This window comes from Lupinus angustifolius, chromosome LG19, assembly GCF_001865875.1.
Source record: "Lupinus angustifolius cultivar Tanjil chromosome LG19, LupAngTanjil_v1.0, whole genome shotgun sequence".
NCBI lineage: Eukaryota > Viridiplantae > Streptophyta > Magnoliopsida > Fabales > Fabaceae > Lupinus > Lupinus angustifolius.
In genome coordinates, this window is record NC_032027.1 from 7,918,833 (window position 1) to 7,924,008 (window position 5,176).

Consider the following 5,176-nt stretch of genomic DNA (forward strand, 5'->3'; position numbering starts at 1 on the left):
TCAAACCTCAAAAACCTAACTTTTTCAAAAACTCAATCAATGGCTTCATCATCAAGAGCTAAGAAGCAACATACCAGTGTGTCTCAAAGGAAGCAAGGAGCTTCATCTTCTGAGGCTAATCCTTTGGATTTGGCATGTCTTCTCGCAAATGATGAACAACGTAAAGTTTTCTTAGAGCACTTTCTTGGACGCTCCATATTTGCTCCTAAGTATGGTAATATCAGTAACTTTGAGTTTGAATATTTTCATTTCCCTACTCTTCTAAGGCAACAAGATCTTTTTTATTTTTGTGAGAAATCAAATGCCTATTATCCTGAACTTGTTAAAGTATTTTACTGCAACTTGAACTTTAGAAAAAATCGTCTAACATCCTATATGAAAGGAAAAGAAATTGTCTTAGATGTGAAGACCTTCAGTTCAATATGTTGTAACATACCTTCTCAAGGTAGCATAAAAGATTTCGGTCTTGCATGTGAATGGGATAATTATAATAGAAAAGAGTTCTACTACTCTATGTGTAGATTCTCTGAAAAGGAAATAGAAATGCATAAGCAACTGGCTTTAGGTGAAACTGTAAAGAATAGAGATATCCTTGTTGTAGGAAATCTCAATCTCGAAGACTGTTTGCTTCATTACTTTTTGAGCTATGTCATACTTCAAAAATATTCAAATTATTCTAAAATCAATGACTTGGAACTGCAATTTATGTATGCTCTTAAGCATAATCTTTCAATCAATTGGGCTAACACAATAATGAGACATATGTGGTATGTTCGAGATACTCACAACCCTTTGCCTTATGCAATCTTCATAACCAACATAATTGAGCATTTTGGTGTACCCACTACTGGTGAATCCAAAGTCACACTTGATGCACGCGATAGTAAGATCGATGTGGATGTGATCCACAAAATGGGCTTCTTTCAAGATCCTATTGATAGACTCTATAAGCATCAAAGTTATAGACAGGTTGCATCTGTTGATCCTAATGCAAATGTCTCTGCTAACCCTCCTAAACATCAACATTCTAAGTTTCATGTTGAGTCTTCTTCATCTTTTCCCATGCCTACCAATCAAATGATCATGGATGAGTTATTCTCTCTTCGAGACTTAATCTCTAATCGGAAAGATGCTCTTGATGCTCAAAATCAACAAGTCCAATTCGAGCTTCAACGTCTTTCTTATAAGATAAATAGAATTGACTTTAATGACAATAGCACTGAGCCTGAGTATTAGAACATTTGTTGTCTAGGAATTATGTTTGTAATGTTGCATGATTCTGGACAAATTGTTGTTTTTCTAATTATGTTTTGAATAATGTTTGAACATCTTTTAATGTTATGTTATGCCATGTTACCCTTATGATTACTTTTATGTTTGTTGTATACATATTGTATGCTATATATATTATGTTAGACTCTTGGCTTTTCTTCTTTTGATGAAGTCAAAAGGGAGAGCAAAGTTGGAAGAGTGTATTTTCTTTTTAAAATTATTTCAGGCACATAACTTCAAACCTAATCAGAAATCTCACAAAACCTAATAGAAAATGTGAATTTATACAAGGTTTGTATGAAAAATAATTTTACTATTGAATGCTAAAAAATTACTTCGGAAGAAGCTTTTTGTTCTAATCCCTATTATGCACAAGAAAAAACTTAAACTTTTTGCAAAACACTATTTTCCATATTGAACTCTAGAAATTTTTTGAATCTCTCTCTTATTGCTTATGGGTAAAATTACAACTTTTATAGTAAACTGAATTTAACTAATCTTAATTGATTATCAATGAAATTAATCGACTAACGTTTGTTGAAAATTACATGTTTTCTTTAGTAAACATATTTAATCGATTAACCTCTGGTATAATCGATTAGCGAGGCTAAGAACTTCAAACCAGTAGCTACTATAATTCAATTAATTGATCCACCAAAACACTTCATCAATTAACTTGTTCTAAAGACCACTTAATCGATTAAATTATATCTTTAATCAATTAATCAGTGTTAACCAAAAGTTTAGATTCAACTATTTGTAAGGTAAAACCTTCAAAATGATGTATAATCATGCAATGAATGTTTCAAAAACATATTCAGTTTTAATGCACTGAAGTCATGTATGCTCAAGTGAAGTACATGCATACCATCTTTTAAGGATGGATAATTCTCATTTTTAAGTGTATTTCCCTTTTAAGCTTTGTGAGATTCTCAACCTAGGTTTACCTAACCTAGAATCGAACTAGGCAATCTTCTTAGGACGTCTAACAATAAAATGACTCTCCTCATTCTAAATAACCTTGAGCCTTTGGGTTGTTGTTTGATAACATATTCCAACTTCAAGCTTTACCAAATTTGTTGTCTTCATCAAAACTTTGTTATGGATCACACTTGCAAACTTTGACTTCTCTTGCAAAATAAATTACTATCTGACATCCTCATAGCATTTTCTCTCTCAAAATCATACCCATTCGATACCTCCTTCTTCGTGGTGTTCCGAGAAGGAACTTGAAACAAGGGTTGGAGGGTAACCATGCCAAATATGATTCACTATTGATAGGGAATAACCATGCCAAATAATTGTACCCACAAGGTCATTTTTTGTATTTTCTGCATCATAAGTTCTAACTCTCAACTCTTGCTTGCATTGTGAGGCTTTAGACATTAGAAATGATTGCCCTTTGTCATGGACTCTCATCATAATCTTTTTTTGAACACATTACTCTATATGATTTTTCAAGTGATTTATTCTATTCTTTGAACTTTTGCCAAGTTGTTTCTTACAACAGCTGTTTCTAGTCTTGTCTACCCTAATCACTTTAATCTTTTAAAAATGTTCCCGTACTAGACTACTATCCTTAAATGGATGGATAATGAAAAAATTAGATAAAAAAGATTCACACAGTTAAAATGTCTTAGTTAGTATATATTTAAATAGTAAATTATATAAAGATATAGCATGTAAATGATTGTTTATTATTATTATTATTATTATTATTATTATTATTATTATTATTATTATTATTATTATTATTATTATTATTATTATTATTATTATTATTATTATTATTACTATTATTATCTGCATGGTTGGTCCACTGCTACTTGCTAGTTGCTACCCATGTGCCTCCACTCTCATCAGCGTTCAATGTACGCTGTCTATCACCTTTAGCGTGAATTTGGATTCTCTGATTTATTGAAAAGTCGAGTATCATGTTGAGATTATAACATATAATAAAAGTAAATTTCTAATAATTATAATTATAATTTCTAATAATTTCTCATGTAATCAAATAATGGGGAGGTGACCAATAGACGTTGGTTCAAGTGGTACATGTTTGATTCCCCTTAAGCAAGGTCTCGGGTTCGAGTCTTGTGGATGGAAAAAATATCCGCTGGAGGAGTTAGCCACACGTACCTGTGGATGTTCCCGACTCGGACAGAATTGCCTCTAGTACGAGGATACTTGTAGAAAATCAAAAATAATAATCGAGAGGTGTTGAATTCACTTACACACATTATATATGAGGATTACATCTTCTGTCTCATAGTTTGTGTCACAATGTCACTTCATGTATCATGAGCTTCTAATTGGTTAGAAAAAATATATTTAATTTAAAATTTAATTACTAAATATTTTTCTGACCAATCACAAACTAATAACATATAATATGGTACATATTGTAAGATAACATATATGCACTCTTTCATATATCAACAATAAGATGCTTAAGATAAATTGTATTTAGTTGGTCAAATGCAATGTTGTATTCTTCTTTATTTATATTTTTAATATTTAATTATTGTTTAATAATCTAACATTGAATTTAAAAACTTATTTTCAATTTTATTCTCATACTATGTTTTTAAATCAAATTTTATGTAATTTTTTTTAATAATAGTGGTAATATAAGAGATTTTATTGTTAATTCATCATTTATGTGTTAAATGGTAATAGTAATACATTTGAATGTTTATTGAACTTACATCGTTATTTTAAACTTTATATTTATTTGGATAAGATATAATTTTTTATTTATGATATAATTAATACATCATCTACTATACATTTGTGTTACTTATTTTAAAAATCAATGATAATTAAATATGTCTATCAATATATACATTTTCTCTTTATTTATTATAAGATAACTTTTCATGGTAAAACAAAAAAATTCAATGTATGGTGTTTGGATTACACTTACCGCACGTGAAGAATTAGATTAGTACATACATACAATAATACCAAACAGATTTCTCTTAAATTTGGAATGAACGTGAATATTTTTCTTAAATTTATACATGAAAATCATTATAGTACAGTAATCACGGTCCACTTGTAGAATAACCACTCCATCTGAACCGTTAAAGTATGGGTTTGATTTTTCTTCTCTTTCAAGTTTGAAGAGTGTTATTGAAATAAGTTTAGTTTGGCCATTTTTCTTTGATGAATTTTGTTGATATGTTCATGTAATAGGTAATACTTGATTATTGAGTAAGATGAATAACCTAACCATTATTTTTGGTATAATCAAGGGTATTCCTGTTGAAAGCGTTGATCGATGTTTATTTTAGTTGGGAGTTTATCCCCCTCAACAAATCCTCCTGACAGCAGTGTCAATTTGTTGAGAGGTTATTACTCTCATTTTCGTTATGTCCTTTTTGTAAGTAAGAGAACTTGATTTTATTCTTTGTTCGTCATTTCGGCTTTGTTGAAATAAATTCCAACTCAGGTATAATGGTTTCAAGAATATTTCAGTTACAACTTACTTTCTTAGTAATCATGTGAATAAGTCATTCCTTCTTTGCCCCATCTCGGCTTTGTTAGAATAAATTCTAACGCCGATATAATGGTATCGAAGCAATTACCTATTACATAATTATTAAGTACCTTTGAATACCATCTCGATTTTGTGGAATAAATTCCAACATCGGTTTAATGGTATTCTAATATATAAAAGTGATGAATAGTTAGTTGTTAAATAACAAATAAATAAATAAAGAACAAAAGAATAATAAATTTAGTGACCTTTTATTTATTTACTCCCTTTCGGGTTCATTTTATTAACAAACCAAACTTCTTCCTTAAGGAATGTTGGTATTAAAGAATAAATAAAATGCGGAAAGTAAATAACAATAAATAAAAGTTAGTAAGTTAGTTCATCACTTTTGTATATTAAAAG

The 5,176-nt window shown here is 29.7% G+C and overlaps 1 long non-coding RNA gene across 1 annotated transcript in view; it reads left to right on the top strand.

Moving 5' to 3' along the window:
- Window positions 3,076-5,176, top strand: part of LOC109334456 — a 17,669-nt gene continuing 15,568 nt past the window's right edge. The window contains exon 1 of the long non-coding RNA XR_002106099.1: window positions 3,076-3,086. This is a non-coding gene — a long non-coding RNA (uncharacterized LOC109334456). The remainder of the gene's footprint in view (window positions 3,087-5,176) is intronic.